Below are 27,230 nucleotides of genomic sequence, written 5' to 3'. Positions count from 1 at the left end.
AACAAAAATGCCTACTGAAGTAATTCTGGCTAAAAATGAGAAAGGTGTTTTGATAGCGAGCTGCTACTTGTCAAAAACACCTGCTTGGTTGTTGAAGCTCTCATCTGATACCAGTTGTGCATGTTTAGGAGACATCTGATACAAAACCCAGCTTGATAAATTGATCGGCAAATATATATCCACATGTATTCATTGCAAATAAGTGCATAACACACACCCCTTAGTGTGCATGTAAAATAAAGCCAACAGGTGGCAGAAAAGGCCAAATACATGATGCACACACATCTGAAGTAAAAAACAAACTCACAAATCTGATAATTGAATCAGTTACTCCTTTATACGAACACAACTTGTATATTAGGTGTCCCCCTATTTGAATGGGTGTCTATGTGGTTTCTTTGGCCAGCCTCTGGTGGACACTTAATGAACTGCAGGTTTTAACCCTTCAGCCCTGTTTTCACCAGGCTGTCCGGTTTGGATCAGTACAGTTTGGTTTGGGCTGTATCAGCAAAGCCAGATCATACTTGCGTTATCACAATCAACCCTACCCTCTAGTGGTAGGTGGCATGTAAGCGGGATGCCAATAGTTGCATCAGGGTGCGCAACACAGTGTACCCCATTAATAAATCCAACAAAGAAGAAAAAGCAACACTGTTGCAAAGTGCAACAATGGCAGACATCCAGCAATTCACCTTATTTATGTTTGGCTTGCATCTCTTTGTTAAAAATTTCAATCAAGTTTTGTTTAAGAGAAGGCTGCGAGCCACAAGGAGAAATACAGAAGCTGCTGTTGCACAGTAAGTGATGAATCTTTCAAACATTATTATCTTATTATTAACTCAATATTTTTAGATCTGCTGGATGTGTGTAGTTCAACTGCCCTCTGGTGTCTTAAAACATGTTCTTACCCTGTTCCAGAGTGATGGGCCATCAGGGTAAGAAGAGAGGCAGATGAAGTGATCACCCATCATGCCTAGTGCCTACTGTCCAAGCCTGTGGGGGCAGTGCTATGATCTGGGGTTGCTGCAGTTGGTCAGGTCTAGGTTCAGCAACAGTCTGTGCTCAAAGAATGAGGTCAGCTGACTACCTAAAGATACTGAATGACCAGGTTAGTCCATCAGTGGAGTTTTTCTTCCCTGATGGCACGGACATATTCCAACCATATTCCATCGGGCTCAAATTGTGAAAGAGTGGTTCAGGGAGCATGAGACGTCATTTTCACTCATGGATTGGCCACCACAGAGTCCAGACCTTAACCCCATTGAGGATCTTTGGGATGTGCTAAAGAAGGCTTTGCTGTCAGACTCTACCATCATCAATGAAGATCTTGTGGAAAATTGAATGCAACACTGGATGGAAACAATGCCACAGCCAATGTGTGCTCTAATCAAAGATAAAGGTAGTCCAAAGAAATATTATAGTGTGTGACCTTTTTTGGGTGGCAACTTGTTTTTTGGCCAGGCAGAGTATAAAGTATAGAGATAGAGAGGGAGAGAGAGAGAGTAAAGATTTAACTGAAAATAAACTTCTAATGTTCACCTGTCTACCTGTACGCAATGTCCTTCCTTTCAATGATGTTTTGTTGGAGTGGCATATTTTGGGGTCACTGACAATGCCAGTCATTTTCCCATGTCTTTATGACCTTCTGTTCCAGAGACACGAAAATTAAAAAAAAAAAAACTTCTGGTGGTCATGTTTTGTTTTAGAGAGAAATCTTGAATATGTTCAGGATGATCGTGTTAACCTTTTAACCTCTGTCTTTCATAATTCTTTAATACTCAAGAGCCTTTAGTCACCAGAAGCATCAGATCCCCTATTCTTAATGCCTCCAGATAGAGAAACACTTTTTGTATCTTTCCGTGAATGGACACAAGACGAAATGAAATATTTATTCCTCTGGGCTGGTTGTGGGCTGGTTGTGTAACCTCACAGTGTCTACCTGACCCTGGCACAGTTCCTTGTGTGTACTGGACGTAGTGTCCGAGGTACATTTGTGCACTAGCACGGGTCTGTCTGCGTCAGCTGCTTGCACTTCCTTTAACTCAGGGTTACACCAGCTGTGGGAGACTTTAGCATACGAGAGCTCATTTAGTGAGAAAGGGTAATAAATCACAGTTCTCACTGATCCCTGGTTTGCTGGAACATGGTGCAGGTTCCTCTCTTCATTATAATTTCCTAAAGAGGAGCATTTATCTAATTGACAGTAGAGGTAGGAATCTATCTTAAAAAAGAGGCATTGTGGATGATAATGCATCTATTTTAAGAGACAATTAAAGCCGCTGTAGATGAGACAGAGTGTTGCCTTTAGAGGTCTTAAGAGGTTCATATATTGTACCAGCTGAAGCTCCAACACTGCTTTTTATTTGGCGCAAATAACCTTTCTACTCTGAAAAGCATCCCTGTTGCCCTTAAATAAACACTTTATTAGATTATAATACAGAGGCTGGTGGGTAATCCATTACAATGCTGCAGATCCCGCACACACAGCAAGAGGATGGCGGCTTTATTCAAGCGGAGTGAGGTCTGAAATCACAGAGGAAACAAAGCTCAGCCGGGTTATTAATGGGCTCAGTCTGTCCCGGACACATTTGCCATTTCTGTAATGTCACAGAGCAGTGAGGGAGGACCCAATAAAACACAGGGCCTGGAAGCTCCACTTATTACAATTAATAATTCATACCACTGCATTAACCAGGCGAAATCCACAACTTCACATGGCAGGAGTGGAGATAGCGTAAGTGTGTGTGGTAGAGTGTGTGTTAGTGTGGATGTACGGCTGTCAGAGCAGAGGGACACAGAAAGGAGAAGACGACACGACAGAAGCGAGCCTGTGAGCCATGAATAATAGATGGGATATGTTGATGAACACGGTAAAGCTCCAGACGAACTGTTTTTAATCTACAAACTTTCACTTCAAATACACAAGTTGGAGACAGAGACAGATGCTTCACACTGCTAAAAATACAGATCACAGCCCGTCATGTCTTTCTGAGCAGAATACTGAGTCCTCATTTTTCTTTCTTTGGAGAAACTGAAGAGATGAAGAGTCTTCATGTTCAGGCTGCAGGCTGGACAGTTTCACACAAGAACAACCGCAACACTGAAAGTGTGGACACTCATTGTAGAGTGACTGTTGGTGTGAGCTTAACGGTGGCCCTGAAGTGTTTAACAACAAAAGAGAACATGACAACAAAAAAAGTACACACTTCAACGATAAAAAAACCCACAAACAAAAAGAAAACGCACAAAAACCCCACACACACAAACAAGATTTTTTTAAAAAGGGAAAGTGCCATGGACAGTCTGTCTTTTTGGCTGGAAGAAAATGCTTATAATGCCCTGTTTTATTATTAATTTATCTATTTATTGTGGGTTTTTTGTTTGTTTGTTTTTGTTTTACATTTCCTTTTTTGTCATATTTTTATTTTTCCTTTTTGCTGTTGTTGTTGAGTTCTTTGTCTTTATTATTTCAATTTTTTGTTTTCTTTCTTTCTTTTTTCTTTCATTCTTTTCAATTTTTTTTTCTTTTTTTCACTTCTTTCCTCTTAATTTGTTGTTTTATTTCTTTTCTTTCTTTCTTTTTTTCATTTCTTTTTTTCCTTTCAATTTTTTGTTTTCTTTTTTCACTTTTTTCCTCTCAATTTGTTGTTTTATTTGTTTTATTTCTTTCTTTCTTTCTTTTCCTTTTTTCCTTTCAATTTTTTGTTTTCTTTCTTTCATCTCCCTTTTTTCCTTTCAATTTTTTCTTTTCTTTCTTTCTTTCCTTCTTTCCTTCTTTCTTTCTTTCTTTCTTTCTTTCTTTCTTTCTTTCTTTCTTTCTTTCTTTCTTTCTTTCTTTCTTTCTTTCTTTCTTTCTTTCCCTTTCATGTTTTGCACTTCAAGGCTAATATAATACCTTTACTGTCAAATTTAGCCATGTTTGTTGTTATATTTGTACTCTGACTTTCCAACATCTGCTAGGGGACAGACACTTTCACCTCTGTGAGAGGGTGGGGTCAACCTAAATGCACATCCTTTTAAAGGCTCTTATTGGTTCTATGACAGAGCAGTGCAATTGATGAGCATTATGGCTGTTCCTGTTCAACTGAAAGCCATACTTTAAAAGCACAAGCTCAGGTATATTTATAGAAACTAATGTATCTTCACTGACCATTGAGGCACTTTTTGTACCTGTACATGTTTCCCATCTAAGATCAATAAAGTAGTGTATGATCTGCACTCACTGTGGCGTCCTCTGTAGATTATCACAGAGACGTCCTCTGTTCTGTCTGTCTTTATGTGCATTGGTTTAAGTCTCATTTCACGTCTCATTTTAAACATCAACCCTCTCACGCTGTTGTTTACTTTATTTTGTTAATGGCTGCCCGAAGGCCAATTTCTTTTTTTCTTTCTTTCTTTCTTTCTGTATTTATTTTATCACATGGTACCAATTAATAAATAGGCATGTAAATACATGAATATGTAAACATACATACAATGTTTTAGAGGAGACAGGAGGAAGCTAAAGCTTGCATGAACCTGCCCCTATTTACTGAAACACATCAATGTATTTAAACAAAAAATAACTTTTATATAGAGTAAATACAACTAGCAAACAAAGCAAGCATATTAATACGCTATAACAGAGAGTAACTCTTATATAGAAAGGATAAACTTGTCAAACAACACAATTATGACTCACATTAATGTAAACCATCAAAGGATAACTCTTGCACAGTGCAAGCAAATAGGCCCTCACAGGTTACCAAGAATTGTTTTACACCTCTTGATGTGTATAACACATACTATTAGGAAAGTACACCCTCCAACAAATGAAGAACCCCACCCCCCCACCCAAAAAAAAGAAAAGAAAAAAAAGACAAGCTTTAGGGAAAAGGTGTTTTTTTTTCTTTTAATTTTCTGTATCTCATCACTCATGAGAAGCCTGAACCATCTGACTCTGACCTGGCTCACCATGCGGTAGAAAAGACTGAATCTACAGGCTGACAGTTCTCCCACACCTAAACACCTAAAGAACAAAAGATCAGGATTAAATCCTCCATACATTTTCTCTTATTATAAAGTTTGATAACCCCAGACTTGATCACAGCTTTACAGGTGCTTTGCCGACACCAGTCACTCATCAGGATAGCTTTCTCCTCTTCTTCTCCTCTGGGTCTCATTGCTCCCTAAACATAACCTCCCTGTGGTTTTTTATTCCTCCAGACCTTCTCCTCTTTTGGCCAAAATGACTTATAACAGGCTCAAAGTTATAATTTTCATATGCAGATAAATATAAATTATCTTCCCTCTTGTATACAGAAATGACCATTTTTATTTATTATGAGTTTAATAAGATCAGAATTAGCATAATCTGGTTGTTTCTAGTTTCTTCACATCCTGTTGAATGATTCAGAAGTTAAAGTAAACTGACTAAAATGCCTCCAGATTTCACATCTTTCATTTTGGCTGATGCCCCAATGACCAGGAGACATGAGCACATTGTTATCACTGGGATTAAAGAGTATTTCTCATCCCTCTGTCTTTCCTTATTTTCTCCTCTCTAACCTCAAAGTCCCTCTTTCTGCTCTGAACAGTTGTTTTCTCACCTTACGAACTCTCTCGAGGGCTAAGATGCTTTTGAGAATTGCTTTCATCTTCACCAGGCTCTTGTCTGAACTTCATGGTGTAATTCTTAGAAAACGTCATGATTCTGAAGTTTTCTGAACATTTCGTCACCGGGAGAAACTCTTTGTTAGAGGAAGCTTTATGAACGGCCTCCTTGATGTTTTATGCTGAGTGTATTCCCTGTAGTGTTGCACTTTGTGAGCCAAAGATAAAAAACACCCCTGCACTCCTCGCCTTGCATCACACAGTGCTCTGACTCAGTCTATTTTAAGGATCATTTGCAGTGAGTCGGGTGGAGCCGGTTCGGGTAATCAGTCATAGTGGGCTACTAATGTCACTGCCATCCCACTCCTGCAGGGCAGGTCCCAATGCATGAGTGTTAGCATACAATCAGGTCTGTTAGGAGGATTTCATTCACGTATGGTTACATCATGATTATTTAATATCCATCTTTTTCTCTAAAAGTCTAATCCAATTTCACTCTCTAGGATCTGCTTCTGAAACTATTTGATTAGCTCTGGAAAGCTTGAGGCACCTTTAAAAATCAGATTAGTGGTGCGTGCTCTGAAAGTGGTCTCGAAATGTGATTAAACAAGTTTTACAGCTCCTCACCTCTCTGAGCAGCTCAAACACTTATCGTCCGGTTTTGTGTTTGGTGTGACTTGAATGCATCATCAAACTCCCTGATAATAAGAATCAACTTTGTTATTCAGATCCACGAGTGTGATGTTTAAAGTTTAATCGTATTTGAGACAGGTCTTCAGTTCGCGTTCTCTCCATTTGAAACTTTATTTAATCACGTTTTCGTCAGAGAATCACCTTTGTTAAACAGTGTGTTTGCCTTTTTACTCGTTTGATTTAAACTCTTTCAATGTGAGTTTAATAGAATGGACAATTTACAGAGCCCTCGAAAACCAATTACAGGAAGTCAAAATCATGCAGAACACACTTTTTGATTGAATTTGGGGTTCAGATATAAACAGGTGAAATCAAAGAGACTACATCTGAATCTATTTCCTCTTCTCTGACTACTCACAGCCTGTTTTTCAATCACACCAATAACACCATTTTTCTTTCTGTAGAAGGTATTCCAAGTGTTTAAACCATAGGCTGTATAAAACATGGGCGCCGTTTCCATAACGTCACTCATCTGCTTCTCGTGAAATTGTGGAATTAAGCCAATCCAGACGCAGCCACATTTAATATGAAGCTGGCTGTGAGCTTCCTTTCGAACAGCCACAGGGCGACTGTCAGTCACATGAACTGAGCTGTGCCTCTGATTTGACAATCAAACGATCCTAATGACTTCTAAACTGCTGAGTTAGAAAAAATTTAGTCACCGTACAGTGAGCCAATGATGAAGTCAGCGTTTCAGGCCCAAGCCATTTTTTTAACCAGGCTGTAAGTATGCTTTTTGGCTGGGTGTAGATGACTTCCGGCCTTTCTGCAGCCAGCCTACAGTGGATTCTCGATGAACAGCAACTTTTAGCACTTCCGCATAGGCTTTGTTTTTACTAATGGGATGTTGCCCCCTTGGTTCAAAGTAGGAATGCAAATTATCGAGTAATTCTTTAATTTATAATTGTTTCCACTTTTGATCGATGATCGATTAATTATTAAGTGGCAATTGTTCTGAGAAGCTGAATTGCCCTCTGAATAAACAGGCTCCTTTCTACAAAAATGTCATTTTTCATATGGAAGACACAGTGCAATTCCTTCATTAAAAAAAAAAAAAAAAAAAATCCTAACAGCGAGGAACAACACATTCAAAAATGGAATAATGTAATGGCAGGGCTTCTTTAGGGCTAGTTGAAACATGAAAATAAATAAATGCACTGTCTGTTACAAGCAAAACAAACTTCTCAAATAGGACAGTCATAAATAGAACAAAAGTGAAGGTGACTTTAACTTGAAAATAAATTAGTGCACTTTCTCTTATATAGCAATATAATGAGATATATAAAATAAATTCTGAAAAGAAATTAATGTGTCATAATTGGACAATTAGCACCATTTATAATCCTTTACCTTAAAATACAGGCTGCCTGTAAACAACTAAAAACATCCCTGAGAAATATGGACATGCCCATGAACAAAAAAAAAACATCTATGCCATGGTATTGTCGACAGCTGAGGGCAGGAGTGTTGTATCCTCACAGAGAAGACGCTGGCAGATGTTTCTTGTGGTGGTTTTACTATTTGGAATGAGCTCCTTTGTGTGTGAACATTTGCGCACGTTTGTGGGGTCTGTCAACCTGTTGGGGGCGGAACTTCCCCGTGCACGAAACAGCGCGAAGAGAAATCTGAACTTGACGATGTACAAATGACATCACGTCAAGTAAATTAGATGGATATGGCTAGTTGTCAAATTGATTAAAAAAAAAAACAAAACAAAACAAAAAAAACAAGGTCTAGACCTGGTTTATAAGAAAGGTAACTCGGAATCACTTTTGCTGTGATCGGGTACTCATTGGAAAGTAAAATTAAATTGACTTTCACGGGGGCCAGCCGCACCCCCCATACAGTGGTAGGGGAAACACTGGTCAGGAGTGAGCCTTGTGCGCAGCCTGTTCACAGTTAGGCCAGCTGCTGAAAACACTCGCTCAGCAGGGACAGATATGCCTGGTATGGCCAGGTAATCTGTGCAAGGTTTGCTTCTCTTGGAAACTTGCCTTCATTTATCATCCACCATGATGCAGGACTTGATTTAGAATAGAGAATAGAATAGAATAGAATAGAAAATACTTTATTTATCCCCGAGGGGAAATTCAGGAGTTACAGCAGCAATCAAGAAATCAAAAGTAGGAAAGTGTATAGAAAAGGCAAAAAGGTCCAAAAGAAAATAGATGACGACAGCCCGTCCACCACTCTCCAGTCAGCCATTCAGTCAGTCATACCATTTAAGGAATGGTGGTGGATCTTTAAGAAAGTAGTCCACTTCTTTCTGTTTGTCTTGTTGTTGTTGTAGTCAGAGGTCTGCTTCTCTTGTACTCCTGCGTGTGCGTCAAGGTCTAGTGCAAAGCACGCCCTGATGCGGGCTGGCGGGGAATTACGGGTTAAAAACGTGATTAGTTGCAATTAATTTATTTTCACGGAGTAATTTCTTTTAGACAATTAATTGATAACCGATAAATTGTTTGCATCCCTGGTTCAAAGTGAACTTTTTTGCATTGACCAATCACAGAACAGCACATATTAACAGATTCACTTAAGCGACATGCAGAGTCCACACTTTGGACTCGAAAATCGGACATCTTTCACAATCAGACAGGGCTTTAGAAGAAACGAACATGGAGGATGACTGATAATTTCAAACTACATCTAGCTATCTGCTTAGAGCTCTCTGTGACATACATACAGTCCATCTCCTCATATTGTGACTGTTTGTTGTATTACAGAACAGAAACACTTGTGTTGTTGCCACAAATAAGCAAGTTGGCTCTTTATTTAAGACAGACATCTAGCTATTAACCACAAGTTTACTATCATGGCTGCTATGCCATGCTTCCCTCATCAGTCTGCCTGCTTCCTGACAGACTCGTGCTGACACGTGCGAGGCTGTCCTCCACGCCTAAAACTTAATGTTGCAAAGGAATGACGGGCTGTGATGTGTCCCAGGCCTGGCAGGTGTTTCAGTAATGCAGCGGTTACCCTTCACGTAGCTACAAACAGCTCCAGGTGAGGCTGATGTCATTCCACATTTTCCTCTCTCCTTCAGGTTATCGTCCTGTGAGTACATCTTAAGTGGTGACAACGCCATTATACCACAGAGCTGGAGTCAGGGCTGGAGTGAAGGGCGCTGCTTTATGTTTCTGTTTTGTTGCCTGTGCAGCCCGATGGCGGCAGTTTGTCAAACATACAGGGAAGGTGACTGCAGTTACAGCGCCGTGTCGTTTAGCTGAGATGACCCAGCTTTGTTCCTCTCATGACTTACGCATCACTCCCATCTTTTAATATCGGCTTCAATTATGGCGAATAGCAGCAGCTTCCCAGAGCTGCCCTGCAGACTTCTGCAACAATAGGAAGCTGCACACCCTGAGGCAGCAGCAGCAGCTCTGGATATTACCCTGTGAGACTGTCATCACCATTTTTCTGCCATTTGTTTTAACAGCTTTACAGAAGGTGAATTATTCCCTCAATAAAAGCCTCTTGTAAAAACAGATAAGAAAGAACGAAGGAGATATACAATTCCACCAGGGGGACAGGAGAGGGTTTTCTAGTTTACATCCGCTGCTTGTTAAAACTGTGGGCAATTATATTTTCCAAATGAAGCTGAAGAGGTGCATCAGCCTGCTCCCTCTGTGCTGGCCAACAGGAAGCATCCTCTGATGTGTGGCTGTATTCTTTGGTTTGAAGTATGGTCCATTACTTATTTTCTGTTTTTGAATTACAAATTAAATCCTCTCAAGAGCAAAGCAGACAAAGTGATGGGGGGGTTGAGTATGACAGACAAAAAATGACTCACAGTGTTGCTGTGGAAACACATACTGTACAATAATGTACAGCCCAGGTTCCCCCTTCTCAGTTTGACATCCACGTTCTGAAACTAGCAGTGAACTTGAACTCATTTGTGTTATTTTCATTTCTCCTGGCTTCTTTTCTCTCAATGTAGAGTGGACAGGACAGTGGAGGGAGAAGGAAACAGGCTGATGGTCAGGGGGTGCGTCTCAATGCGTTAACTTTGTGCCTCCTCCGTCCTATCTCCTCTGCAGCACCGGAAGTACTTCCCAGTCGCCATTTTGAAGACTGTCTTAAAGCGATAATTGTGCTCAGAGGGGAGAGGAGAGAGGATGGAGGAGACTGATTGGAGGAGTGATGATCGAGGAAACATGAGAGCCGGCTTTGTGAAAGTCTTTTCACTGACAGACATGCCCTCATATGGAATATCACTCTCTGATTGGACGCTGCAGCAGCTCAGACTTCTCAACATGAAACTTCACAAACACAACGGAGCTTAATGAGGGAAAAGATGAGCTGAGGACCAGCACAGAGGATCGTCCAGAAACGGATCATAAATCTGGTAATAAAGTGTTCACTGTGAGTTTAAAGCACAAAACACTGAACACAACCATCATCAAATCAATATAACAGAGGACTAATACAGAAAACTGACTGATCAATAATATCTTCCTGAGACACAATAAACTGGGTTATATTAATAAGTTTCAGAGTTCATGATCAGATGCACTCTAGATAAAGGATAAATAATTCATAAATAACTTAACAATTAGGCATTTTACTGGTAAAGTGTTCCGTGTGCTTCTAAACTGCACACAGAATAAACAGAGAGCAGGTTTTCTTCATGGTAACGTGTTTGTTTAACAGGTTAAAGGAACAGACAAATCTCTGTTACTGTTTCTGTTTGATCAGAGTTATTACAGCGCACATGTGCAGATGCACAAACAGCTGTTAGAGCTGACTGACAGATGATCCAGAGGTGATCAGCTGATGCCGTCATCACTGAAACACGTCGCTTCATGTGACGCTCTGAAGGAGGGGATGTCTCATTGCTCTAAAAACGAATCTCCTCCATCCTCTCTCCTCTCTTCACTTCCTCGCGTCTCTCTCATGCAATTCTGGTGGGAGGAACTAAGACGCAAGTGAATGACGCAAGTGGAGGAAGGAAGGATGGAACTTTATCGCTTTGGGATGCACCCAGGGTCAGGCGTGACATACAGGAAAGTGGCCACAGGCTGCATTTGAACCCAGGCCAAACAAACAACAAATGAGGGGCTTACCTCATGGGGTTCACTACCTAACTGCTCCGCTCTGCCAGCACCCTGAACATGAACCAACATTAGTGCCTGAGTGTGTGCTGGTCCTTTACAACAGTGAGGTCAGGTACACAGCAGGGCTTCCTTTCATTATAAAATATCACTGTTTTTGCTGATACAGTGAAACCAACGTTGCGTACCCACCGAAAGCGTTGAGAGGGAATGTATTCGTGTGTCAAGTGAAATCGTGCCGCTCGAGTTTTGACGCTGGTACAAATATGCAAAAAACGCTCACCGCTCGCCACGGCTTCGTTGCATGAAAAGTCCGCCATCATCATTTCATTGTTGAACATGGCTCTGATCACCACCATCGCTGCTCTGTTCCTGCTGTCGAGAAGTCAGCTGCGGGCTAGGCGCCGGTACTGGGTGCATGCTACCCTACGGAGACGGTGTGAGCTCGGTGAGTTCCATCGTCTCTTGCAGGAGCAGCGTCTGGACGACGGCCGGTTCCAGCGGTACTTCAGGCTGACTGTTGCCCAGTTTGAAGACCTGCTATCCAGGGTTGGTGCCAGGATCTCCCGCCTGGATACCAACTACAGGCGCTCCATTCCAGCTGCGGAGCGCCTGTCCATAGGTGACGATCTCCACGCTGACAGGCTGTCCTGGCATGTCAAGACGCTCGCTCGCTCGAAAAGTTCAATTATTTCAACTCAAGCGTCAAACGTTGAGCGGTGAGCAGCGAGCGTTTTTCGCTGGAAACGCTTGCGACTCACAGCTTGAACGCTTGACGCCGCTGTATGCTCACAGCGTCAATTTGCTGTTTTAAATTGACTTTGTATGTAATACCAACGCGCAAAAAATTTGCACCACTTTCGGTGGGTACACACTGGAAGGGTGTGTTCACACCTGTGGCTCATTTGCTTTGTTCTGATTCAGGGGCAAAAATGATACAATTGTAGCGGTTGTCACTTGGTTCACTTGGGTTCATGAGGCAAAAGCCTCTTGCGGTCCAAAGTTGTAAACGAATGACAGGTGCCTACAGATATCATTAAAGACCAAACTGTATCCTTTACATACAGTACAGGATACAGCCATGCGATCCAGCGGCAAAGTAAGGTAAAAAACAACCACAAAAAAAAAAAACAACCACCTTTCTTTGATGGACAGCACACAGGATACTTAGGTTATTGTTTTACAAAATGTGTTGAATGTAATGTTTGAAATTCTCAGACATCAAACACTTTACTTCCTTTGAGAAAGCTGTTCTGTGTCTCTAATGAAGATAAACACTGTGGAAACAACATTGCACTGCTGTCACCTTCTTCTCATCAGGGCTGCAGTGCTCAACCACAGGAGATGCTCTATGAGTCTATGCATTTAAACTAACAAGGCCAGAGGACACATTACCCTGCAGACTAAAAGCTCCTCACAGCTGGCAAAGGTAGAAAACAGACGGGACCTTCAGTAACACAAAGTGTGTAAAAACTCCTCTGCAGCCTCGGAGCAGGCAGCCGTCATACATGGTGAAATACTTTTAATTACTGGAGTCCTCGGCTGGAGCTGCTCTCTTTGCACTGCGCTGGGAGCAGCTATTGATTTCAGGTTGTCTTCTGCCTCATTAGACCGTGGCAGAGCTCTGCCCTGCAAGCTAAAAGGCAACAGCTTCAATCCATAAAAACAGCAACTACACAACATTGTCCAAAGCTCCAGACGTCCCGAGGTGTTGGAGGAGTGAGTGTTCGGCTTTTTGTAGTTACTCGGGAACATTCAGAACACGCCCCGGGGCTGATGGAGCACCATGAGTCTAAGATTTGACATGATCCAACATTTGCATTGGATTACAGGTTAATGTGTCATTACAGTTATAGCCGTGGTCTGTGCAGAGAGCAGAGGTGTGAGTGAGGACAGGAAGGAGTCAGAGTCACAACCAGGATTAAAACAATGATTCCTCGGAGGACAAGATGTTATTGATCTGCTTTCAACTCCAGGCCTGCTGGGAGAAAGATGCAAGTGTCAAACACCACACGGCCAAAGACTGATGGGCTGACTGCTCCTGAGGAGGTTATGCTCTGACAACATGCAACACACTCCCTCAGCCACTCAGAGGAAAAACCTCTCACCTCTGTAAGGTGCACGCTGCTGGGAGCTCTCAGGATGCTACCTGAGAATCTCAACTTAAGTTAGCTCAGTGAACATGGCTAAACCAATCAGTGAGGAGTGGATAAGTCTTAAGCCAGTGCTTAAAGGGACAGTTTAGTTTTTTTGAAGTGGGGTTGTATGAGCTCTATGTGACCAATAAGGACATTAGATACAATAGAAAGTTGTCTCCTCTCCATCAGTAAGACACAAACTGTAATCCATGGTGACGAGGAAATAGGCGCTAACAGGGAAATACCGTACCAGATTCAAAGGCTATTTTCTCTGCCTACAAGAACTAAAATCAAAAAGTAATACCACAGTTTAAGAGTACGCAACATAAAATATTTTTTAAGTGCATTAAGTCTTCGGAAATATAAACATTTATCCGGACCTAACTAACTGGTCATGTATCCGTCCCCGCAGTGCTAGTGCGCTCCGTACCCCCTCCTCCTTTCAGCTGTAGGGAATGTAAACAAGCTATGCTTCGGGCGCCAGCTGTAGCCTTGTGTAAGTTTGATCAAGTATCGTAATTCTTTTGTTTGTACTCTAAGGATTGTGAGGCAGCGTAGGAAGTTCAAAATGAGTGACTATGACAGCGACGAAGAAGTTTCATTCACTTTGGAACCAAAAGGATACCTGTATGAACCGGAGCACACAGAGGAAGAGCTGCTACAGATGGAGACTGAAAGGACCGTGGATGTTTCCTCTGTATCCCGTGGAGTGCCTCAACATAAAAGGGAGGAAACACTAACACTAATTTGGTTACATATGCAACTCAAAGGCTTAAAGCAGTCTTTCTGTTCATTGTTGATTGCACTGACCCCTGTGGCCAGAGCTGGTAGTGTTTTTCCCAGAATAGAGGTTCCATTTCCTAAGACCTTATTCACCCACGGGAGTAAACCTGACTCAAACTCAGTTTTGTACCAACCTCCCCAAGCAGAGCAATAATGCACCCTTTCACACTTGAAATGATACAGTGCCAAAGCTCAGTACATGGCAATCAGTATCAGTACTCAGAACTCAATAACACATTTATTTTTCTGTATAACCTGTATAACCTTGCAATGCTGTGTTTATGTCCAGCATGGAAAATCACCTACTATTCCACTCTCTCACAGTCACAAGGATGCATTTAGGTACCCAAAAATGGTACCCTTTGATTTGTTACACACCTCATCACGCCACAAACAGCCACATTAGGGAAATAGATGCAACAATAGCCCTGTTTTCACAAAACAGTTTAGTTTGGTTTATCTTAGCACGGCGCACATTTTATGCTGTTTCCTCTGACTAATCCCGGGACAGATCCCCAAATAACCGAGACGAGCTGTCCCACTTTTTGGCAACCTTTCGTATGAGTGCCAGGCTGAACCGATCCGCTCTTGGAAGGTGGAGCTTTAACACTGCAGACCGTCAATTGGTCAAAAGAATTGTCACTTGCCTCGTGACAGCGGCTGTATTTCTCCTGGCGGCACACACACTTTTCTGAAACAAAGCTTGATTGTGCTTTGTATCAAAGAGCTACATGCCAATCACAGAGAGGACAAAGTGCTGAATGTCTTCCATTGTTGCTCTTTGTTTACTGTGTTGCGTTTTTCTTCTTCGTTGGATTTATTACCGGGGTAAACTGTGTCGCGCTGCTATGGCGTCACCCTGTTATTTAAGAGATGTGGGTTACAGCATCCGGCTTACACACTGCCTACCACGAGGAGACACAGTTTGCTGTGGAAACACAAACGGGATCAGGCTTAACTGTACCAAACCGTGCCAAACTGTACTGAACCGAACTGGACTGCTTGGTGGAAACGTGGCTAATGGTGAGTCCAGAGTGGTCTGTTAAGTAAAAACTGTGGAGTTCCAGAACAAAAAATCATGCTTTTTCTAGTAACACAATAATTACCTTCCTTGGTAACTAATGACATTTATCAAGGAGTAAATCAATTACTGATTGATCCTTTAGTTCAAGAAAAATCAGATCCCACTTTACACTGCTCAATGATGATGGCTGGTGTAATGTCATCAAAGGCACTTTTCATAGAATCAATGGATTCATGTTTTCCTGGGAAAGTCAGACCCGACCACACTTCAGCCCGGAAGAAGGAATATTCCCATTGTACTTAATGCTGTTGTGGTTAGCAGATAGGCTCTTTGTGTCTCTTAAAATTACATTTTTTGTCTCCTTCCTCATTATTGTGCAGAGCTGCTTGAGTTAGGCTGAACTGAATTCCTCTGATTTAAAAAGGAAATGAGAAAAATTGATGGCTGGGCCTCCTCTGCTGCTACTTTATGATGGATGACAGCAGGAGGAGGGGTGCTGGGTGATTTCTGTGGCAGATCTGAAAATTTAAATTCCAGCCCCTTCAGAAGCGGGCTAAATTTGTGCTGACAGGTGATAATTTTAACACTGAGGAACAGCTGGTTTCAGAGCTGCGCCGTACATTTCAGTGGAGGTGTGAATGTGTGTGTGTGTGTGTGTGTGTGTGTGTGTGTGTGTGTGTGTGTGTGTGTGTGTGTGTGTGTGTGTGTGTGTGTGTGTGTGTGTGTGTAGATGTGCATTATCTCCAGCCCATATGCGCGCGCCTGTATGATGAAGCTTGTCATATTTCCTTTCAATCAGCTCTAACTGCTCACAACGCCTGGCTTCATGCATATGCAGGTGAGGAGCTTCAGAAGCTGCAGGAGCCAATTTTTCTCAGAGCCTCTGAGCTGTCGCTTTACCAGCAGGCAACACACACACACACATACACACATACATTCACACACCTCCACAGCACCACATAATTGTCTCCTCTCTCCTTTTCAGCCAAGTGCCTCACTCCCTCTTTGAACCAGAAAAACTTTCCCTGAGTTCAGACCAAAAAAGGTTTTCACAGTCCTGCTGACAGGAACTAAATTGACATCAATGAGTCATCTTTAGAGGCAGCTGCCGCTTTAAAAGCTGCACTTCATTTATTTCTATCAACGTATCAGGAGACCTGCGCAGATGTTCAAGAAATGTGTGGTGCTTTTATGATGGTGGGTGCTGTTACTTGTTTCTGAAAAACATCAACGGGTGAGGAGTGGGGATGTCCTGATAAGATACTGATTGATAACGGTGCTGTGGATGTTTTTGGAGGATCGAATAGCATCTGATTTTATTACATGTTTTCAGCACCATCACACTTTACGGCTGCTGTAAATCAAACCACGTTACCAAAATGTCCTCTGTGTGGGATTTTTTCTCTTTGGAAAGCAATGATAGTAAAACAGCGTCTTACAACATTTGTACAGTGGGTGTTCATGGAGGAGGCACCAACAGGGCTCACTTTAATACAACAAACATGATTTGTCATTTAAAACAGAATCACCCAACAGAGTATGGGATTTATCAGAGAAAGGTATCGGTATCAGATCAGTATTGGATCAGTTTCGGCAAACATAGCATGATAAAATCGGATCCGAAGTCAAAAATCTGTATTGGGACATCCCTAGTGAGGAGGAAGAATAATGTTTTTCCAGATTTCCAGAAGCTTTATGCTGGAATTGTTAAAATAAGGGACTGGATGGATTTACAGTGAGAAGGATATTATAACAGGGTGAGCAAGATTCCTGATTTCATGCTTTGTCCATCTGACAATGGTATTTTTGTCAGCCTATTTGAGGATTGAATTAGTATCAGTGTTAAGACTTTTATTCAGGATAGCATTTCTGTTTTTCTGGTATTTTGAACTGATGCATAAAATGACCTCATGCATGTCTGCATGCAATAAAAACAGAAATCATGCAAGGAGTCAAAATGACGCACAGTGGCTGTCTTCTTAAAGAAAACAGCACAGTCCAGCTGATTTTATATCTGACACTTGCACATGTCAAATGCTAAAGTCAACGATTGGTTTTTGAAGCCTTTAATCATTGAACACAACTGAGCTGCTTAAGTGTAGGGGTGCACCGATAACAATTCTCTGGCCAATCACCGATCACCGATCACCAATCTTTAAAAAGCCTGACCTGCCGATACCGATTTAGGCCAATACCATTTTTTTTTTTTTTTTTTATTGACAGCACATACCTTTAATGTTCCAATCTTATTTTATTGAAAATCATTGAACAATACCTATGAAACAATAAAATCTTAATGTTTTAACTTAAACAACAAATAAAGTGTCCTGAGTTTTAGGTCTCAGAGCAAAAAGCAACAATGGCTGGCTGTCAGACCTTCCATGGGCTATAAAGCCGCGTTTCCACCAAGCAGTCCGGTTCAGTTCAGTACAGTTTGGCACGGTTTGGTACAGTTAAGCTTGATCTCATTTGCATTTCCACAGCAAACTGTGCCCTCTTGTGGTAGATGGCGTGTAGGTCGGATGCCGAAAGATGCATCTGTTAAACAGTAGCGTGACGCCGTAGCAGCTTACCCCACAAATAAATCCAATGAAGAAGAAAGACGCGACACAGTAAACAAAGAGCACAAACGGAAGACATGCAGCATTTCATCCTCTCTGTGATTGGCATGTAGCTCTCTGTTACAAAGTGCAATCAAGTGTTGTTTCAGAGAAGACTGTGAGCCGCCAGGAGAAATGCAGCCACTGTCGTGGTAAGTGACGATTCTTTTGACCAATCAACGGTCTGCAGTGTTGTAGCTCCACCTTCCTTGAGTGGATCGGTTCAGTCTGGCACCCATACGAAAGGGTCTCAAAAAGTGGGCGGCTCGTCTAGGTTATTTGGGGACCTGCCCCATGATAAGTCAGTGGAAAAGCCACAAAATGCACGCTGCACCAAGACGAGCCGAACTGGTCTGCTTGGTGGAAACCCGGCTTAAGATCAGTTTCATATATAAGGATGGGCCGATCACTAATCCCCCTAAATCAAGGAAATTGGCAGCTAGCGATCAGCGGACCGTTCAATAGATGCATGTCTACTTAAGTGAAATAAACTCTTGTTTTAAATCCTAGCCAGTAGCTGTTAGCATAAGATTAACATTTAGAGGACAAAAAAATACTCAATAAACTTCTTAAAGACGGTTGATGAATGTGTTTTTCACAAGTTAAAGTTATTAGTTCATTAAACTCCTCTGTTCATGACTACAGTAATTAATATCTCCACCAAATGTCTAGGTTAATTTGTGACCCTCACTGAAATACATACATGTGATTCATCAACACAGTTTTTAAGAACTTTCAGTAATAAGCCGTAGGAAGAGAGATGTAGCTGAAATAACTCGGCCACATGTGACGACCTTTCAATAAAACAAGGTCATCAAAGTTTGCTCTGGAGAGTTGGCCGTGTGATTTATGGGTTTTGGTGTGTATTTGTGTTGTTTACACATGCCAGCAGTCTTAATTTGGTGATATTTCAGAGCAGAATTGTCACTTCATTTCAGTATAAGCCTATAAAGCAGCGAAGGTGCTGACACATGAGAAGAGATATGAGAGGAAGGATTAATCATGTGCCACAGAACGTGTACGAGGAGGGACGGAGCTCTGCTAAGCTGGAGGAGGGAGAGAGCAGAGACGTGGGCACAGTGATGGATGACTACAGAGTGGATTTACTGCTCTGCCTTCCTACGCTCAGCTCCACCTCCATCCAGCTGAGGCTGGAGCTAAACTAACAGCACGTGGTAACAGAGGCAGGGCTAAGCAGGGCACGGAAACAGGGCAGAGCCAGAAGCCAAGGTGAGGATAGAAAGTACATTCACCTCCTGTGTACAAGGACGAAACCAGAACAAAGTGATGATTAATGAGTCCTCCACCTTAAATATGATGTTGCTTCTGAATATTCCACAGCATATTTAAAACTGTGATAGTTTCACTTTCCAGTCTGCTCATATCCTCAGAGGAAGTTGTGAGGAAAACTGAGTGTGACTTCGAGCTCATTCAGGACCTCTTAAACAACAAAGACAGTTTTACCATTTCTGTTTCTACAGAAAATGAGCAATACCAGTGAACGTCCTCATCACTTTAAAATCATCTCACATGGAAAATTTTTCAGGTCGAAAATACTTTCAATTCTTTCACCAATCCCACTGCAGAAGATCAATTTCTGCACATGTTAAAGCTAGGGTCTGCAGGAATTTTGGTTACTCGTCAGTAAACACAACATTTAAACTGGGCTCCTTCCCTCTTAGATCATGCACACCCACAGCCTCCGACCAAAGTTATAGGAACACACTCAATAGCCCAGCAACCACCTGTAGCATTGCATTTCTAAGTGGGGGAACTAATCACAGGTACTTGACACATGCCTGGTTAGCAGAAAGCTAACTCCTGTCGCTCTTCGTCCTGTGCTGCTCTTCAAGTGCGAGAGGAAGACGAGCCAAGCTTCACCCTCGTTTAGTTAAAAGCTTTATCTGTTTGTCATTTCATTTCACTTCAGTTGTGTTTTTCTTGCTCCATGCAACATCCACTATCGCAGCTGATCAGGGTAGCTTCTCCCACTAACTATTATCACTTGGGCATGCTGTGATTGGCTGAGGTAGCCACATCTAGTCCGCCCAGAAACATCCTGAAGCAACCATTATCATACAGGCAGAGAGGGAGGATGAGGCAGACACAGACACTGACACACAATGTATGGAGGCCCGTAAGAGACAATTGAGCAGGGTTATTTCTATATAAGTTGACATTTTATCTATTAGGAAGACTCTAACTTTAATAAGGCTACAGAAACATTTGTGTCACTTTATGTCTGATAAATAGTTTGGGCCCGAAGTCCACTAAAAGAAAGCTTGTATTAGAAATCAAAACAACAAATCTGCCTCGAAATTCAGTACACAGCCTCTTTAACTTATTGTGTTCTGACACAGAATTTGCAAACATTTATAAGTGACTGCTTTGGCTTCTTTTAAAGGTTAAAAAGAAAGCAACAATTGTGTTTCTAATAATTTATTTACTTACCCTCTATTCCTCATGACTGCCAGAGGTGATGATTTGCACCTGGATACTTCTTTATGCACACACGCAGATCCAGAATCTGGAACACAGAGAGAGATATTCAGACCAAAGGTATAAATGAGGAGTTGACCTTCGATGAGAGCACATAGAGATCACACTTTAATGAAAAAAACTCCTTCACCACAAATTACAAACCCTCAAACCACAGAAACTTCTTGACAAACTCATGACTGATTCAGAGCTGGGAGATGTTTATCTGGCATTCAGTTTGCTTCTTAAATATCTCCTCAGATTAAAATAAAACATGAGTCCTGATAAATTAAATTACCTCCTTTATAAGTGAACTTAAACCAGTCTCCTCCTAATTCATCACATGTTTCCTTCACAGTTTGTCAAAATGATCTGAGCAGCTCTGGAGGGAGAACTGACAGAAATGCTCAAGCTAGATCTTAGGAGGACCTAGACTCTGGTGACCCCTGTCTTCAGGGCAGATGGTCACTTTAGGACTTAGATGACTGAAAAGTGCACACGGATAGAAAACTGGACTGAAACAAAGGACTCTGAAGTCCTCTCCAAGCTAACCCTGCCCCCTGACCAGGATCTGACGGTGATGAAGATGTTACTTGTGACCTTTGTGTATCAGATTCTTTGATAGTGATGGTAAGAGGAGGATGGTTTCCAAGTTCAGTATCATCTTGCTTAATCTCTCCCAACCACATTCAAAGCACGACTCAGTCCCTCAAGATGCAGCAACCTGTGTCTATATGCTCATTAAAACAACTTTGATACTCTCAATTCCTCCCAGGGAGTCAATAAAGTATGTTTGATTGATTCTAATCCTGAATCGATGACCCTCACTGTGATTTGAAATGTCTGAATCGTGTGATGTAAACAGCCAGGATTAGTAAGTGTTTCTGGACCTTTTCTGTCCTGCTTGAAGAGGAAGAGCTCCAGTTCTGCAGAGGTGGAGAGGTGAATTCCCTCTGTGCTCAGTGATACTAAAAATGAGCGTCCTAATGGAGCAAACACTGAGCACACCCAAAGGCAAATGTTAGCGAGGCAGACACAGTTGATACAGCTTCGAGCTGCTATAACCCAAGTTTGAGTATCTCACACCATGACTGTATTTCATCTGGAATGATTAACATCTCTAGTCCTGCTCCTAAAACTGTTGTGTTTTTTAACGCTACCTTACCCTGGAATTATTTTTGGTGTACATCATTTTGGAGCTGTGTCTAAAAAGAGGCTCTGAAAAAAACATTTATTTCATTATTATGATAATAATAATAAATGGTGATCTAGCTTTATGAACCCTTAAGGTGCAGCCATCCAAACTGTGCTGTACGCAAGCATGATTGCATCCCCTGCAGCGTCATTCCCCTGTTGGAGAGTACGGCCTGAGGTCACACTACTCAGATATGAACCAGACTTTCGGCGCACACACCTGCACACGCCTACATCATCGTAAAGTGTCTATTTACACGAGGCATGATCTCATCAGAGTCAGCAAAATGAGACACAGAGAGCACTTCTACAACTTTAGAGACTTTTTGACTTATATTATGTTGTTTTGGTCTGACACAGCCCTCTATCACCCTTGTTATTGTGCAAAAGGATTGTCGAGAGGAGCAGTCACAGCGATCATGTTATGGATCATTCGTCTTGTCCATGTGCTTGTGCTCAAGCATAAAGTGTGACGCCGACCTATCTGAAGCGTTCCAAAGCAGAGAAGAGCATCATGCCTGAGCACAGTACACTTGTGGTCACACTGGCCAAACAAACTGGACTTTAGGGTTGAAGCGTGCTTGGGCACGGTTCGAATAGCCAGTCTGACGGCGCTCTTAGCAGCTTTTTGTAGATTTACAATCTTCATATGTGCTAAACAACTGATACAGAGTTTTTTAGACGTACATACAAGTTCACTTGAAAAACTTACACCAGCCACAGAAATACTATGATTTCATCGGGGATAACTTTCTGGAATCTGCTTAAAGCGATTCAAAATCTATGATGTCGTGCCAGAGCAAGAAGTACGGGCCAAGAAAGAACTCACAGCCGGGTCCAGCTGGAGGAAGACTCCTTATGCAGTCAGATACAACTCTTACATAGATCCTGATACTTAGAAATGTTAGAGGTGAGGCTTTCTTATGGACTCAAAGGTTCTGTCTTTGGTCTTTAATGCGCTGTTAGTTTTAACTCCATGGAGCGGATCTCTTGGCTAGAGGACTGTGATGCTACAGTTTGATGGCTAGTTGGCATAAAATAATTTGAATGACTTAGAAGGGTCCAGCAGTCTGCAGGACCCTTCTAAGTCACACACATGATTTACTTACAAAAAGTTCTTTTTTCCCTCACACTGGTGTTTTGGAAAAATCCTTTCAGCCTCAGTATGAAACACTTCATTTTAGCTGCTGTCTCTTTAAGGTTCGCAGCTGCTCAAACCTCCTTCCCTCTGATTGGCCAGCCCTCTGGAGAGTGTGTTCTAGTGTTTAAGGCTTGTCCTGTCAACCTGTCATGCAAGGTACACGTTTAGTAGGGCATTATATGCCCATACTCTAATAAACATGTTTAGGATAGGTGCAAGCACAATACCCCCTCTTTAATCTTTACGCTATGAGTCTTTCCTGAACTTTAAAAATTGATATGGGCGTAACAAAATCTGGGACATTACCTGTATAAAAGTTATCTTAAAGGATCTGTGCTTTCCAGTGCCAAAGCTGTCATCAGTTGTCATAGGGTAGGCTGCCGATGTGTGTATGTGTGCAGCAGGAAAATGTCAGTTTGTATCACCCAGAAATAATATTTCTGTTCATTCAGTCCTACAGAGAAGGTGGTTGCTTAATGTAGACACACTTATCTGCATGTGTAAAGGTTGCACTCTATGAGGTTCACCCTCTCGCAGGTGGCCCAGGTTCAGTTTTAACCTGTGGCTTCTTTCCGGCATGTTGCTCCCCAACTTACCCCCTTTCCTACTCTATCCACTGTCCTTCACTGTTGAATTAAAGACATGAAAAAGCCCCCAAAAAATATCTTTAAAAATGGGTCCCCTCTCCATCCAGATCAGCCCAGCTATGTGGACAGATTTCAGCTCCATCAGGATGAGAGCTCACAGCTCAGCTCTGTGCAGCAGAGAGATGCTCACACCTCATCTCAACACTCAGCAAAAAAATAACAAAACTATATAATACATTGATACTGTATAAATTATGCTTGATTGTCTTCTCTGTGTATTTTCTTTTTTTAAAACTTTCCTTCAGAGGCAAAAAATTGAGCTTAAATACACGTTAAAATGCTCCAGATCCAGATATTAATCCTAATGCAGAAGGTGTAAAGGGTTAAAGTCATCCTTCAGATTCTTTCTCCTCTGAGTGAATTTTAGCATCGGACACAGGATCACTGTGGGAAGAATTGTGAGTCTCTGTGTGTTAGGGGGTGGACAAAAATAAAGGAAACAGAGAAGAATAGATTTATCTCCTGAATAATGCTGAATAAGCTGACAGCGGCTCCTCCGTTCCTCTGTTTGGCCTTTGAAACAAGAAGCTCACAGCGTTAGAAAATCCACGACTGTTCTTATGAGAAGCATTAGTGAGATTAACACTAGGAAGACTTCTCAGAGCTGCAGCACAGCTCTTCATCCTGCTGTTGTTTGATCATCTGGTTAAAAGAAGTGTTGAAAGTAACAGTTTTATTACATGTGATCTGCTCATTTGACAAACTCGCTAGAGAGAGAGGTCCATCAAACTAAGAGAAGTCTGAAACTCCCTTACCACTCAAAAAGAAAACAGTACCTTAGTTTAAGTCTGTTAATGCATGCTCAAAGATTTTTGCTGCTGTGTATATCTCGAGAGCTAACACACTGACAAGGGGATTTGTCAAAGTACAGATATTTTATTTCTGGAGTAGATATTTCTTTCTTAAACTTGCTATTAGGCTTTTTAATGCCGTAAAAGTCTGTTTTTGTTTTTTGGGGGGCTAGGTGTGGATGTGACTTCCAGCCATTCTGAAGCCAGCCTCAAGCGGACACTCAATGATCAGCAACTTTTAGGGCTTCCACATAGGCTTCATTTTTCTAAACTGGATGTTGCCCCTTGGTTTCTTCTGATATTTTTTTCAGACAGTTTCAGATCGTCCCCCCTCTTGTTGGCCACAGCACTGACACCTAAAAGAAAGAGTTTTTTTTTTTTTTTTTTTATCATGAAGCCTGCTGCGGCTCTTTCTAACCCTCCATGTGGTGGATGAAGTGTGAGAAGCTCACAGCAGTCTGTGTTTACAGTCCCACACATAGTGACAGCTGTCTCATGTGAATGAGTCCTCTGCAGGTTCAGAGCGTTTCAGCACATCGATGCATAATGTTTTCGTGACTGTGCAAAATTACTGTGACAGGAAACATTCATTCAACTGGCTGGTATTTTTTTTTTTCTGAACAGCTGATGATAACCTTGTGGCTTCACTGTTGACCAAGTGGCAACCTCTGGTCTAAAAATATGCAACAATGTGGTGGTGCTAAAATCTGCTGTTTCTCGAGTGTCCACTTGAGGCTGGCATTTTCACAGCAGAAATTGACACATTTAAAGCCTGATACAAAAAAAGTCTCCTGTCTGAATTGCTAATTTGACTATCGACACACACTGTACAAGGGCTGATTTTTTTTTTTTTTTTTTTTTTTTAACTAAAAGATTTCAAGATAGCGAATTTGGCCAATCACATGCACAGCTCAGCTCACATGACTTACAGGTGCTCCATAGCTGTTAGTGTGGAGAGTCAAAGCTTGCATCAGTACTTTCAATATGGCCACCACAGCCGATTTGTTTAAAAAATCTGTTTCAGACATGCACGGGTGACGTTGGGGAGACTATGTCCATTAATTATACAGTCTAGGTTGCTCACATGCTGGCTCGAGTGTGTGTTAGTGTGTTATAGTATTTGTGCCGATGTGTGCACCGGATCAAACAAGTTGCTTGTGTGTGTGTGTGTGTGTGTGTGAATAACCAATCACAGCCAAGCTGGCTGAAAAACAGCCAATCAGTGCACATCTGATCTCTCTGTTAAAAAGATTGAGAAACTACATCATCAGTGGCATGTACTGAGAAAACTGAATCTAAAAAAAGTCTCTGTGTTTCATTTTTTACAAAAAAAATGTCTTGTTAGATTTGATATGAGGCACATTTATGAAAAAAGAAAAATGTGCTTGTGAAGTTTCTTTATTAAGACATTTTTTTTTTCAAAGGAACTTCACAAGCATTGTCTTGCCCCATTAGGAGATTTTGTTACTCTTTACAAGCAACTGAAGCATCATCTTTGTCTTTCAGTTCCCTGAAATAAGGAATTCATGGACTTGTCAGGTGAATGTGGCTCCCATCTAGTCATAATTAACACTTTTCATTAAAAACAAGACATAACCACTTGCTAACATGGTATTTTTCAGCAGTACAGGGATTATCAGACGCAAAAAGTATAAAACACTATCAAACCAACTCACTGCTTCCACCAGAGAGAGGTCAAAGGTCATACACCTGGATCCAGAATTCAAAAACCAGACAAATAAAACAACAAGGAAGAAACTGAAACCAACTTCAACCCCTTCTAGCAAACATAACAAACAAATTAGTAAACATTCAGACTTTTTGTGTTTATGCTTTGTTTGCTTTTACAAACAAACATAATGGTTTATCTGCCTTTTTTCTTGGCATCTCAAAAAATGAACTAACAAAAAAAAGTAATTTTTGATTTAAAGTGAGTGTCTACCAGACCAAAAAAAAAGAGAGAGCAGGCAAAATAAATTAAGTGTTTCTTAAATTGTAGTCTGTGGCAGAGCATGTGAGTGGAGTGAAGTGGCAAGAATTTCCGCTCCTTGCTACCCCAGGTGCCTGCCCCCATCGCTCCCTGCTTTAAGTCCCACCATGCCTCAGACCCCAAATAGGTGGGAGGTAATAAAATATTTGTACTTGGATACTGTACTTAAATAGACTTTGGCCCAGAATTGGGCATGCATCAAACACTTGTTGTGAGCACAAACAAGCAAAAATTGAGCAGGACATGCCCCACTCTGCCCCCCTGCTCATTAGAAAGAAAAACAAAAATTTGGCCTTCCCGCTCACTTGTGCTCCACTCAATTCCCTAGTAGTCTACCACAACTGTGAGAAGAATTTTTGTTTTTACGTTTTCAAATTAACATTCAATAAAAAAGATAAATAAAAAACACAAATTGTAACATGTATGATACAAGTTTATTACACATCAGTTTGTTATTTGTGCTGCTTTCCCAGGACTATTTAGCTTGGTGGTCCTTGGTCTGAAACAATTTGAGAAGCACTGATCTAGATCAAATTTGGAACAAGTGAGTTTTTTCTCAGCTGCCTTTCTGGGCTTCCGTAGCAAACAAACAGACTAAAAAAAAAAAAAAAAAAAAAAAAAATTACAGGAAGATAAAGATGTACCCTAATCTCATTAAAAGTTTTTTTTCAGTCTTTATAAAAAGAGAAAAGCTTTATTATCTATAATGATTAGAATAACAGGACTGTGAGAGGACTTAGTTCTTAAAGTACTTGAAAGTTTACTTTCTAAACTAACTTAACAGAAACAGCCCTCGGAGTGGATGTGTCCGCAGTGTCCCCTGCCGCTCCGCTGGTTATATTTGTTAATTAGTTGAATGTCTTTTGTAAAGCTGTAGCAGTCAAATAATTAACAATGACAAATGGCTTTTGTGTCCACGAGAGCTTATCCCACCTCTACAGCTGTGGGGAGCATCTTCCTCTCCTGCAACCTGTTTTTATCAGGCCGCAGGAGCCAAACAAACCTGCTAATGCCTCCATTTATAACACGAGCTGGCACCAGGCCGAGGCAGACTCCAGGAGAGAGGAGAGGAGGTGGTTTAGGTGAAAAGTGCAGTGTCACCACCGGTTCA

The 27,230-nt window shown here is 41.5% G+C and overlaps 1 protein-coding gene across 1 annotated transcript in view; it reads right to left on the bottom strand.

Moving 5' to 3' along the window:
- The window catches only part of LOC141801532 (heparan sulfate glucosamine 3-O-sulfotransferase 5), a 117,942-nt gene that overhangs the window by 33,137 nt on the left and 57,575 nt on the right, over positions 1 to 27,230 (bottom strand). Inside the window, exon 2 of the mRNA XM_074684580.1 lies at positions 20,330 to 20,405. The gene's annotated coding sequence lies outside the window, so the exon portion shown is untranslated. The remainder of the gene's footprint in view (positions 1 to 20,329; positions 20,406 to 27,230) is intronic.

The sequence above is a fragment of the Halichoeres trimaculatus genome, unplaced genomic scaffold, assembly GCF_033239565.1.
Source record: "Halichoeres trimaculatus isolate MK-OKI-2021-1 unplaced genomic scaffold, fHalTri1.1 fHalTri1_scaffold_13, whole genome shotgun sequence".
NCBI classification, from domain to species: Eukaryota; Metazoa; Chordata; class Actinopteri; order Labriformes; family Labridae; genus Halichoeres; species Halichoeres trimaculatus.
The sequence above is the reverse complement of the archived record's forward strand: the minus strand, read 5'-3'. Positions and strand labels throughout refer to the sequence as shown.